Genomic DNA, 13,370 nt, shown 5'->3' with positions numbered 1-13,370 from the left:
GATTATAATTGAATGTTTACCTCGAAAAACGTGAAGTTAAAACCCTCCGTTGAAGGAAAAAGTCCTTTTATAGTCACCCATGCCTTTAAAAGCCTTATTACTCGATTTAAATAGTTTTATAGTCTCATTTTTGATTTTAAGTTGAATTTTCTTACATTTTTGGTTAAAAAAGATTATAATTGAATGTTTACCTCGAAAAACGTGAAGTTAAAACCCTCCGTTGAAGGAAAAAGTCCATTTATAGTCACCGATGCCTTCGAAAGCCTTATTACTCGATTTAAATAGTTTTATAGTCTCATTATTGATTTTAAGTTGAATTTTCTTACATTTTTGGTTAAAAAAGATTATAATTGAATGTTTACCTCGAGAAACGTGAGGTTAAAACCCTCCGTTGAAAGGAAAAGTCCTTTTATAGTCACCCATGCCTTTAAAAGCTTTATTACTCGATTTAAATAGTTTTATAGTCTCATTATTGATTTTAAGTTTAATTTTCTTACATTTTTGGTTAAAAAAGATTATAATTGAATGTTTACCTCGAGAAACGTGGGCTTAAAATACTCCATTGAAAGGAAAAGTCCATTTATAGTCACCCATGCCTTCGAAAGCCTTATTACTCGATTTAAATAGTTTTATAGTCTCATTATTGATTTTAAGTTGAATTTTCTTACATTTTTGTTTAAAAAAGATTATAATTGAATGTTTACCTCGAGAAACGTGGGCTTAAAATACTCCATTGAAAGGAAAAGTCCATTTATAGTCACCCATGCCTTCGAAAGCCTTATTACTCGATTTAAATAGTTTTATAGTCTCATTATTGATTTTAATTTGAATTTTCTTACATTTTTGGTTAAAAAAGATTATAATTGAATGTTTACCTCGAGCAACGTGAGGTTAAAACCCTCCGTTGAAAGGAAAAGTCATTTTATAGTCACCAATACCTTCGAAAGCCTTATTACTCGATTTAAATAGTTTTATAGTCTCATTATTGATTTTAAGTTGAATTTTCTTACATTTTTTATTAAAAAAGATTATAATTGAATGCTTACCTCAAGAAACGTGAGGTTAAAACCCTCCGTTGAAAGGAAAAGTCCTTTTATAGTCACCCATCCCTTTAAAAGCCTTATTACTCGATTTAAATAGTTTTATAGTCTCATTATTGATTTTAAGTTGAATTTTCTTACATTTTTCGTTAAAGAAGATTATAATTGAATGTTTACCTCTAGAAACGTGAGGTTAAAACCCTCCGTTGAAAGGAAAAGTCCTTTTATAGTCACCCATGCCTTCGAAAGCCTTATTACTCGATTTAAATAATTTTATAGTCTCATTATTGATTTTAAGTTGAATTTTCTTATATTTTTGGTTAAGAAAGATTGTAATTGAATGTTTACCTCGAGAAACGTGACCTTAAAACCCTCCGTGGAAAGAAAAAGTCCATTTATAGTCACCGATGCCTTCGAAAGCCTTATTACTCGATTTAAATAGTTTTATAGTCTCATTATTGATTTTAAGTTGAATTTTCTTACATTTTTGGTTAAAAAAGATTATAATTGAATGTTTACCTCGAGAAACGTGAGGTTAAAACCCTCCGTTGAAAGGAAAAGTCCTTTTATAGTCACCCATGCCATTAAAAGCCTTATTACTCGATTTAAATAGTTTTATAGTCTCATTATTGATTTTAAGTTGAATTTTCTTACATTTTTCGTTAAAGAAGATTATAATTGAATGTTTACCTCCAGAAAAGTGAGGTTAAAACCCTCCGTTGAAAGGAAAAGTCCTTTTATAGTCACCCATGCCTTCGAAAGCCTTATTACTCAATTTAAAGAATTTTATAGTCTCATTATTGATTTTAAGTTGAATTTTTTTATATTTTTGGTTAAGAAAGATTATAATTGAATGTTTACCTCGAGAAACGTGAGGTTAAAACCCTCCGTTGAAAGGAAAAGTCCTTTTATAGTCACCCATGCCATTAAAAGCCTTATTACTCGATTTAAATAGTTTTATAGTCTCATTATTGATTTTAAGTTGAATTTTCTTACATTTTTCATTAAAGAAGATTATAATTGAATGCTTACCTCGAGAAACGTGAGGTTAAAACCCTCCGTTGAAAGGAAAAGTCCTTTTCTAGTCACCCATGCCATTAAAAGCCTTATTACTCGATTTAAATAGTTTTATAGTCTCATTATTGATTTTAAGTTGAATTTTCTTACATTTTTGGTTAAAGAAGATTATAATTGAATGTTTACCTCGAGAAACGTGAGGTTAAAACCCTCCGTTGAAAGGAAAAGTCCTTTTATAGTCACCCATGCCTTCGAAAGCCTTATTACTCGATTTAAATAATTTTATAGTCTTATTATTGATTTTAAGTTGAATTTTCTTATATTTTTGGTTAAGAAAGATTATAATTGAATGTTTACCTCGAGAAACGTGACCTTAAAACCCTGCGTGGAAAGAAAAAGTCCATTTATAGTCACCAATGCCTTCGAAAGCCTTATTACTCGATTTAAATAGTTTTATAGTCTCATTATTGATTTTAAGTTGAATTTTCATACATTTTTGGTTAAAAAAGATTATAATTGAATGTTTACCTCGAGAAACGTGAGGTTAAAACCCTCCGTTGAAAGGAAAAGTCCTTTTATAGTCACCCATGCCATTAAAAGCCTTATTACTCGATTTAAATAGTTTTATAGTCTCATTATTGATTTTAAGTTGAATTTTCTTACATTTTTGGTTAAAGAAGATTATAATTGAATGTTTACCTCGAGAAACGTGAGGTTAAAACCCTCCGTTGAAAGGAAATGTCCTTTTATAGTCACCCATGCCTTCGAAAGCCTTATTACTCGATTTAAATAGTTTTATAGTCTCATTATTGATTTTAAGTTGAATTTTCTTACATTTTTGGTTAAAAAAGATTATAATTGAATGTTTACCTCGAGAAACGTGACCTTAAAACCCTCCGTGGAAAGAAAAAGTCCATTTATAGTCACCAATGCCTTCGAAAGCCTTATTACTCGATTTAAATAGTTTTATAGTCTCATTATTGATTTTAAGTTGAATTTTCTTACATTTTTGGTTAAAAAAGATTATAATTGAATGTTTACCTCAAGAAACGTGAGGTTAAAACCCTTCGTTGAAAGGAAAAGTCCTTTTATAGTCACCCATGCCTTCGAAAGCCTTATTACTCGATTTAAATAGTTTTATATTCTCATTATTGATTTTAAGTTGAATTTTCTTACATTTTTGGTTAAAAAAGATTATAATTGAATGTTTACCCCAAGAAACGTGAGGTTAAAACCCTCCGTTGAAAGGAAAAGTCCTTTTATAGTCACCCATGCCTTCGAAAGCCTTATTACTCGATTTAAATAGTTTTATAGTCTCAATATTGATTTTAAGTTGAATTTTCTTACATTTTTGGTTGAAAAAGATTATAATTGAATGTTTACCTCGAGAAACGTGAGGTTAAAACCCTCCGTTGAAAGGAAAAGTCCTTTTATAGTCACCCATGCCTTTAAAAGCTTTATTACTCGATTTAAATAGTTTTATAGTCTCATTATTGATTTTAAGTTTAATTTTCTTACATTTTTGGTTAAAAAAGATTATAATTGAATGTTTACCTCGAGAAACGTGAGGTTAAAACCCTCCGTTGAAAGAAAAAGTCCATTTATAGTCACCAATGCCTTCGAAAGCCTTATTACTCGATTTAAATAGTTTTATAGTCTAATTATTGATTTTAAGTTGAATTTTCTTACATTTTTGGTTAAAAAAGATTATAATTGAATGTTTACCTCGAGAAACGTGGGCTTAAAATACTCCATTGAAAGGAAAAGTCCATTTATAGTCACCCATGCCTTCGAAAGCCTTATTACTCGATTTAAATAGTTTTATAGTCTCATTATTGATTTTAAGTTGAATTTTCTTACATTTTTGGTTAAAAAAGATTATAATTGATTGTTTACCTCAAGAAACGTGAGGTTAAAACCCTCCGTTGAAAGGAAAAGTCCTTTTATAGTCACCCATGCCTTCCAAAGCCTTATTACTCGATTTAAATAGTTTTATAGTCTCATTATTGATTTTAAGTTAAATTTTCTTATGTTTTTGGTTAAAAAAGATTATAATTGAATGTTTACCTCGAGAAACGTGACCTTAAAACCCTGCGTGGAAAGAAAAAGTCCATTTATAGTCACCAATGCCTTCGAAAGCCTTATTACTCGATTTAAATAGTTTTATAGTCTCATTATTGATTTTAAGTTGAATTTTCATACATTTTTGGTTAAAAAAGATTATAATTGAATGTTTACCTCGAGAAACGTGAGGTTAAAACCCTCCGTTGAAAGGAAAAGTCCTTTTATAGTCACCCATGCCATTAAAAGCCTTATTACTCGATTTAAATAGTTTTATAGTCTCATTATTGATTTTAAGTTGAATTTTCTTACATTTTTGGTTAAAGAAGATTATAATTGAATGTTTACCTCGAGAAACGTGAGGTTAAAACCCTCCGTTGAAAGGAAATGTCCTTTTATAGTCACCCATGCCTTCGAAAGCCTTATTACTCGATTTAAATAGTTTTATAGTCTCATTATTGATTTTAAGTTGAATTTTCTTACATTTTTGGTTAGAAAAGATTATAATTGAATGTTTACCTCGAGAAACGTGACCTTAAAACCCTCCGTGGAAAGAAAAAGTCCATTTATAGTCACCAATGCCTTCGAAAGCCTTATTACTCGATTTAAATAGTTTTATAGTCTCATTATTGATTTTAAGTTGAATTTTCTTACATTTTTGGTTAAAAAAGATTATAATTGAATGTTTACCTCAAGAAACGTGAGGTTAAAACCCTTCGTTGAAAGGAAAAGTCCTTTTATAGTCACCCATGCCTTCGAAAGCCTTATTACTCGATTTAAATAGTTTTATATTCTCATTATTGATTTTAAGTTGAATTTTCTTACATTTTTGGTTAAAAAAGATTATAATTGAATGTTTACCTCAAGAAACGTGAGGTTAAAACCCTCCGTTGAAAGGAAAAGTCCTTTTATAGTCACCCATGCCTTCGAAAGCCTTATTACTCGATTTAAATAGTTTTATAGTCTCATTATTGATTTTAAGTTGAATTTTCTTACATTTTTGGTTGAAAAAGATTATAATTGAATGTTTACCTCGAGAAACGTGAGGTTAAAACCCTCCGTTGAAAGGAAAAGTCCTTTTATAGTCACCCATGCCTTTAAAAGCTTTATTACTCGATTTAAATAGTTTTATAGTCTCATTATTGATTTTAAGTTTAATTTTCTTACATTTTTGGTTAAAAAAGATTATAATTGAATGTTTACCTCGAGAAACGTGAGGTTAAAACCCTCCGTTGAAAGAAAAAGTCCATTTATAGTCACCAATGCCTTCGAAAGCCTTATTACTCGATTTAAATAGTTTTATAGTCTAATTATTGATTTTAAGTTGAATTTTCTTACATTTTTGGTTAAAAAAGATTATAATTGAATGTTTACCTCGAGAAACGTGGGCTTAAAATACTCCATTGAAAGGAAAAGTCCATTTATAGTCACCCATGCCTTCGAAAGCCTTATTACTCGATTTAAATAGTTTTATAGTCTCATTATTGATTTTAAGTTGAATTTTCTTACATTTTTGGTTAAAAAAGATTATAATTGAATGTTTACCTCAAGAAACGTGAGGTTAAAACCCTTCGTTGAAAGGAAAAGTCCTTTTATAGTCACCCATGCCTTCGAAAGCCTTATTACTCGATTTAAATAGTTTTATATTCTCATTATTGATTTTAAGTTGAATTTTCTTACATTTTTGGTTAAAAAAGATTATAATTGAATGTTTACCTCAAGAAACGTGAGGTTAAAACCCTCCGTTGAAAGGAAAAGTCCTTTTATAGTCACCCATGCCTTCGAAAGCCTTATTACTCGATTTAAATAGTTTTATAGTCTCATTATTGATTTTAAGTTGAATTTTCTTACATTTTTGGTTGAAAAAGATTATAATTGAATGTTTACCTCGAGAAACGTGAGGTTAAAACCCTCCGTTGAAAGGAAAAGTCCTTTTATAGTCACCCATGCCTTTAAAAGCTTTATTACTCGATTTAAATAGTTTTATAGTCTCATTATTGATTTTAAGTTGAATTTTCTTACATTTTTGGTTAAAAAAGATTATAATTGAATGTTTACCTCGAGAAACGTGAGGTTAAAACCCTCCGTTGAAAGAAAAAGTCCATTTATAGTCACCAATGCCTTCGAAAGCCTTATTACTCGATTTAAATAGTTTTATAGTCTAATTATTGATTTTAAGTTGAATTTTCTTACATTTTTGGTTAAAAAAGATTATAATTGAATGTTTACCTCGAGAAACGTGGGCTTAAAATACTCCATTGAAAGGAAAAGTCCATTTATAGTCACCCATGCCTTCGAAAGCCTTATTACTCGATTTAAATAGTTTTATAGTCTCATTATTGATTTTAAGTTGAATTTTCTTACATTTTTGGTTAAAAAAGATTATAATTGATTGTTTACCTCAAGAAACGTGAGGTTAAAACCCTCCGTTGAAAGGAAAAGTCCTTTTATAGTCACCCATGCCTTCGAAAGCCTTATTACTCGATTTAAATAGTTTTATAGTCTCATTATTGATTTTAAGTTGAATTTTGTTATGTTTTTGGTTAAAAAAGATTATAATTGAATGTTTACCTCGAGAAACGTGACCTTAAAACCCTCCGTGGAAAGAAAAAGTCCATTTATAGTCACCAATGCCTTCGAAAGCTTTATTACTCGATTTAAATAGTTTTATAGTCTCATTATTGATTTTAATTTGAATTTTCTTACATTTTTTGTTAAAAAAGATTATAATTGAATGTTTACCTCGAGAAACGTCAGGTTAAAACCCTCCGTTGAAAGGAAAAGTCCTTTTATAGTCACCAATACCTTCGAAAGCCTTATTACTCGATTTAAATAGTTTTATAGTCTCATTATTGATTTTAAGTTGAATTTTCTTACATTTTTTATTAAAAAAGATTATAATTGAATGCTTACCTCAAGAAACGTGAGGTTAAAACCCTCCGTTGAAAGGAAAAGTCCTTTTATAGTCACCCATCCCTTTAAAAGCCTTATTACTCGATTTAAATAGTTTTATAGTCTCATTACTGATTTTAAGTTGAATTTTCTTACATTTTTCGTTAAAGAAGATTATAATTGAATGTTTACCTCTAGAAACGTGAGGTTAAAACCCTCCGTTGAAAGGAAAAGTCCTTTTATAGTCACCCATGCCTTCGAAAGCCTTATTACTCGATTTAAATAATTTTATAGTCTCATTATTGATTTTAAGTTGAATTTTCTTATATTTTTGGTTAAGAAAGATTGTAATTGAATGTTTACCTCGAGAAACGTGACCTTAAAACCCTCCGTGGAAAGAAAAAGTCCATTTATAGTCACCGATGCCTTCGAAAGCCTTATTACTCGATTTAAATAGTTTTATAGTCTCATTATTGATTTTAAGTTGAATTTTCTTACATTTTTGGTTAAAAAAGATTATAATTGAATGTTTACCTCGAGAAACGTGAGGTTAAAACCCTCCGTTGAAAGGAAAAGTCCTTTTATAGTCACCCATGCCATTAAAAGCCTTATTACTCGATTTAAATAGTTTTATAGTCTCATTATTGATTTTAAGTTGAATTTTCTTACATTTTTCGTTAAAGAAGATTATAATTGAATGTTTACCTCCAGAAAAGTGAGGTTAAAACCCTCCGTTGAAAGGAAAAGTCCTTTTATAGTCACCCATGCCTTCGAAAGCCTTATTACTCGATTTAAAGAATTTTATAGTCTCATTATTGATTTTAAGTTGAATTTTTTTATATTTTTGGTTAAGAAAGATTATAATTGAATGTTTACCTCGAGAAACGTGAGGTTAAAACCCTCCGTTGAAAGGAAAAGTCCTTTTATAGTCACCCATGCCATTAAAAGCCTTATTACACGATTTAAATAGTTTTATAGTCTCATTATTGATTTTAAGTTGAATTTTCTTACATTTTTCGTTAAAGAAGATTATAATTGAATGCTTACCTCGAGAAACGTGAGGTTAAAACCCTCCGTTGAAAGGAAAAGTCCTTTTCTAGTCACCCATGCCATTAAAAGCCTTATTACTCGATTTAAATAGTTTTATAGTCTCATTATTGATTTTAAGTTGAATTTTCTTACATTTTTGGTTAAAGAAGATTATAATTGAATGTTTACCTCGAGAAACGTGAGGTTAAAACCCTCCGTTGAAAGGAAAAGTCCTTTTATAGTCACCCATGCCTTCGAAAGCCTTATTACTCGATTTAAATAATTTTATAGTCTTATTATTGATTTTAAGTTGAATTTTCTTATATTTTTGGTTAAGAAAGATTATAATTGAATGTTTACCTCGAGAAACGTGACCTTAAAACCCTGCGTGGAAAGAAAAAGTCCATTTATAGTCACCAATGCCTTCGAAAGCCTTATTACTCGATTTAAATAGTTTTATAGTCTCATTATTGATTTTAAGTTGAATTTTCATACATTTTTGGTTAAAAAAGATTATAATTGAATGTTTACCTCGAGAAACGTGAGGTTAAAACTCTCCGTTGAAAGGAAAAGTCCTTTTATAGTCACCCATGCCATTAAAAGCCTTATTACTCGATTTAAATAGTTTTATAGTCTCATTATTGATTTTAAGTTGAATTTTCTTACATTTTTGGTTAAAGAAGATTATAATTGAATGTTTACCTCGAGAAACATGAGGTTAAAACCCTCCGTTGAAAGGAAAAGTCCTTTTATAGTCACCCATGCCATTAAAAGCCTTATTACTCGATTTAAATAGTTTTATAGTCTCATTATTGATTTTAAGTTGAATTTTCTTACATTTTTGGTTAAGGAAGATTATAATTGAATGTTTACCTCGAGAAACGTGAGGTTAAAACCCTCCGTTGCAAGGAAAAGTCCTTTTATAGTCACCCACGCCTTCGAAAGCCTTATTACTCGATTTAAATAATTTTATAGTCTTATTATTGATTTTAAGTTGAATTTTGTTATATTTTTGGTTAAGAAAGATTATAATTGAATGTTTACCTCGAGAAACGTGACCTTAAAACCCTGCGTGGAAAGAAAAAGTCCATTTATAGTCACCAATGCCTTCGAAAGCCTTATTACTCGATTTAAATAGTTTTATAGTCTCATTATTGATTTTAAGTTGAATTTTCATACATTTTTGGTTAAAAAAGATTATAATTGAATGTTTACCTCGAGAAACGTGAGGTTAAAACCCTCCGTTGAAAGGAAAAGTCCTTTTATAGTCACCCATGCCATTAAAAGCCTTATTACTCGATTTAAATAGTTTTATAGTCTCATTATTGATTTTAAGTTGAATTTTCTTACATTTTTGGTTAAAGAAGATTATAATTGAATGTTTACCTCGAGAAACGTGAGGTTAAAACCCTCCGTTGAAAGGAAATGTCCTTTTATAGTCACCCATGCCTTCGAAAGCCTTATTACTCGATTTAAATAGTTTTATAGTCTCATTATTGATTTTAAGTTGAATTTTCTTACATTTTTGGTTAAAAAAGATTATAATTGAATGTTTACCTCGAGAAACGTGACCTTAAAACCCTCCGTGGAAAGAAAAAGTCCATTTATAGTCACCAATGCCTTCGAAAGCCTTATTACTCGATTTAAATAGTTTTATAGTCTCATTATTGATTTTAAGTTGAATTTTCTTACATTTTTGGTTAAAAAAGATTATAATTGAATGTTTACCTCAAGAAACGTGAGGTTAAAACCCTTCGTTGAAAGGAAAAGTCCTTTTATAGTCACCCATGCCTTCGAAAGCCTTATTACTCGATTTAAATAGTTTTATATTCTCATTATTGATTTTAAGTTGAATTTTCTTACATTTTTGGTTAAAAAAGATTATAATTGAATGTTTACCTCAAGAAACGTGAGGTTAAAACCCTCCGTTGAAAGGAAAAGTCCTTTTATAGTCACCCATGCCTTCGAAAGCCTTATTACTCGATTTAAATAGTTTTATAGTCTCATTATTGATTTTAAGTTGAATTTTCTTACATTTTTGGTTGAAAAAGATTATAATTGAATGTTTACCTCGAGAAACGTGAGGTTAAAACCCTCCGTTGAAAGGAAAAGTCCTTTTATAGTCACCCATGCCTTTAAAAGCTTTATTACTCGATTTAAATAGTTTTATAGTCTCATTATTGATTTTAAGTTTAATTTTCTTACATTTTTGGTTAAAAAAGATTATAATTGAATGTTTACCTCGAGAAACGTGAGGTTAAAACCCTCCGTTGAAAGAAAAAGTCCATTTATAGTCATCAATGCCTTCGAAAGCCTTATTACTCGATTTAAATAGTTTTATAGTCTAATTATTGATTTTAAGTTGAATTTTCTTACATTTTTGGTTAAAAAAGATTATAATTGAATGTTTACCTCGAGAAACGTGGGCTTAAAATACTCCATTGAAAGGAAAAGTCCATTTATAGTCACCCATGCCTTCGAAAGCCTTATTACTCGATTTAAATAGTTTTATAGTCTCATTATTGATTTTAAGTTTAATTTTCTTACATTTTTGGTTAAAAAAGATTATAATTGAATGTTTACCTCGAGAAACGTGAGGTTAAAACCCTCCGTTGAAAGGAAAAGTCCTTTTATAGTCACCCATGCCATTAAAAGCCTTATTACTCGATTTAAATAGTTTTATAGTCTCATTATTGATTTTAAGTTGAATTTTCTTACATTTTTGGTTAAAGAAGATTATAATTGAATGTTTACCTCGAGAAACGTGAGGTTAAAACCCTCCGTTGAAAGGAAATGTCCTTTTATAGTCACCCATGCCTTCGAAAGCCTTATTACTCGATTTAAATAGTTTTATAGTCTCATTATTGATTTTAAGTTGAATTTTCTTACATTTTTGGTTAAAAAAGATTATAATTGAATGTTTACCTCGAGAAACGTGACCTTAAAACCCTCCGTGGAAAGAAAAAGTCCATTTATAGTCACCAATGCCTTCGAAAGCCTTATTACTCGATTTAAATAGTTTTATAGTCTCATTATTGATTTTAAGTTGAATTTTCTTACATTTTTGGTTAAAAAAGATTATAATTGAATGTTTACCTCAAGAAACGTGAGGTTAAAACCCTTCGTTGAAAGGAAAAGTCCTTTTATAGTCACCCATGCCTTCGAAAGCCTTATTACTCGATTTAAATAGTTTTATATTCTCATTATTGATTTTAAGTTGAATTTTCTTACATTTTTGGTTAAAAAAGATTATAATTGAATGTTTACCTCAAGAAACGTGAGGTTAAAACCCTCCGTTGAAAGGAAAAGTCCTTTTATAGTCACCCATGCCTTCGAAAGCCTTATTACTCGATTTAAATAGTTTTATAGTCTCATTATTGATTTTAAGTTGAATTTTCTTACATTTTTGGTTGAAAAAGATTATAATTGAATGTTTACCTCGAGAAACGTGAGGTTAAAACCCTCCGTTGAAAGGAAAAGTCCTTTTATAGTCACCCATGCCTTTAAAAGCTTTATTACTCGATTTAAATAGTTTTATAGTCTCATTATTGATTTTAAGTTTAATTTTCTTACATTTTTGGTTAAAAAAGATTATAATTGAATGTTTACCTCGAGAAACGTGAGGTTAAAACCCTCCGTTGAAAGAAAAAGTCCATTTATAGTCATCAATGCCTTCGAAAGCCTTATTACTCGATTTAAATAGTTTTATAGTCTAATTATTGATTTTAAGTTGAATTTTCTTACATTTTTGGTTAAAAAAGATTATAATTGAATGTTTACCTCGAGAAACGTGGGCTTAAAATACTCCATTGAAAGGAAAAGTCCATTTATAGTCACCCATGCCTTCGAAAGCCTTATTACTCGATTTAAATAGTTTTATAGTCTCATTATTGATTTTAAGTTTAATTTTCTTACATTTTTGGTTAAAAAAGATTATAATTGAATGTTTACCTCGAGAAACGTGAGGTTAAAACCCTCCGTTGAAAGGAAAAGTCCTTTTATAGTCACCCATGCCATTAAAAGCCTTATTACTCGATTTAAATAGTTTTATAGTCTCATTATTGATTTTAAGTTGAATTTTCTTACATTTTTGGTTAAAGAAGATTATAATTGAATGTTTACCTCGAGAAACGTGAGGTTAAAACCCTCCGTTGAAAGGAAATGTCCTTTTATAGTCACCCATGCCTTCGAAAGCCTTATTACTCGATTTAAATAGTTTTATAGTCTCATTATTGATTTTAAGTTGAATTTTCTTACATTTTTGGTTAAAAAAGATTATAATTGAATGTTTACCTCGAGAAACGTGACCTTAAAACCCTCCGTGGAAAGAAAAAGTCCATTTATAGTCACCAATGCCTTCGAAAGCCTTATTACTCGATTTAAATAGTTTTATAGTCTCATTATTGATTTTAAGTTGAATTTTCTTACATTTTTGGTTAAAAAAGATTATAATTGAATGTTTACCTCAAGAAACGTGAGGTTAAAACCCTTCGTTGAAAGGAAAAGTCCTTTTATAGTCACCCATGCCTTCGAAAGCCTTATTACTCGATTTAAATAGTTTTATATTCTCATTATTGATTTTAAGTTGAATTTTCTTACATTTTTGGTTAAAAAAGATTATAATTGAATGTTTACCTCAAGAAACGTGAGGTTAAAACCCTCCGTTGAAAGGAAAAGTCCTTTTATAGTCACCCATGCCTTCGAAAGCCTTATTACTCGATTTAAATAGTTTTATAGTCTCATTATTGATTTTAAGTTGAATTTTCTTACATTTTTGGTTGAAAAAGATTATAATTGAATGTTTACCTCGAGAAACGTGAGGTTAAAACCCTCCGTTGAAAGGAAAAGTCCTTTTATAGTCACCCATGCCTTTAAAAGCTTTATTACTCGATTTAAATAGTTTTATAGTCTCATTATTGATTTTAAGTTTAATTTTCTTACATTTTTGGTTAAAAAAGATTATAATTGAATGTTTACCTCGAGAAACGTGAGGTTAAAACCCTCCGTTGAAAGAAAAAGTCCATTTATAGTCATCAATGCCTTCGAAAGCCTTATTACTCGATTTAAATAGTTTTATAGTCTAATTATTGATTTTAAGTTGAATTTTCTTACATTTTTGGTTAAAAAAGATTATAATTGAATGTTTACCTCGAGAAACGTGGGCTTAAAATACTCCATTGAAAGGAAAAGTCCATTTATAGTCACCCATGCCTTCGAAAGCCTTACTACTCGATTTAAATAGTTTTATAGTCTCATTATTGATTTTAAGTTTAATTTTCTTACATTTTTGGTTAAAAAAGATTATAATTGAATGTTTACCTCGAGAAACGT

The sequence above is a fragment of the Theobroma cacao genome, chromosome 1 (genome assembly GCF_053813885.1).
Source record: "Theobroma cacao isolate CCN51 chromosome 1, ASM5381388v1, whole genome shotgun sequence".
In the NCBI taxonomy this organism is placed as follows: Eukaryota; Viridiplantae; Streptophyta; class Magnoliopsida; order Malvales; family Malvaceae; genus Theobroma; species Theobroma cacao.
The sequence above is the reverse complement of the archived record's forward strand: the minus strand, read 5'-3'. Positions refer to the sequence as shown.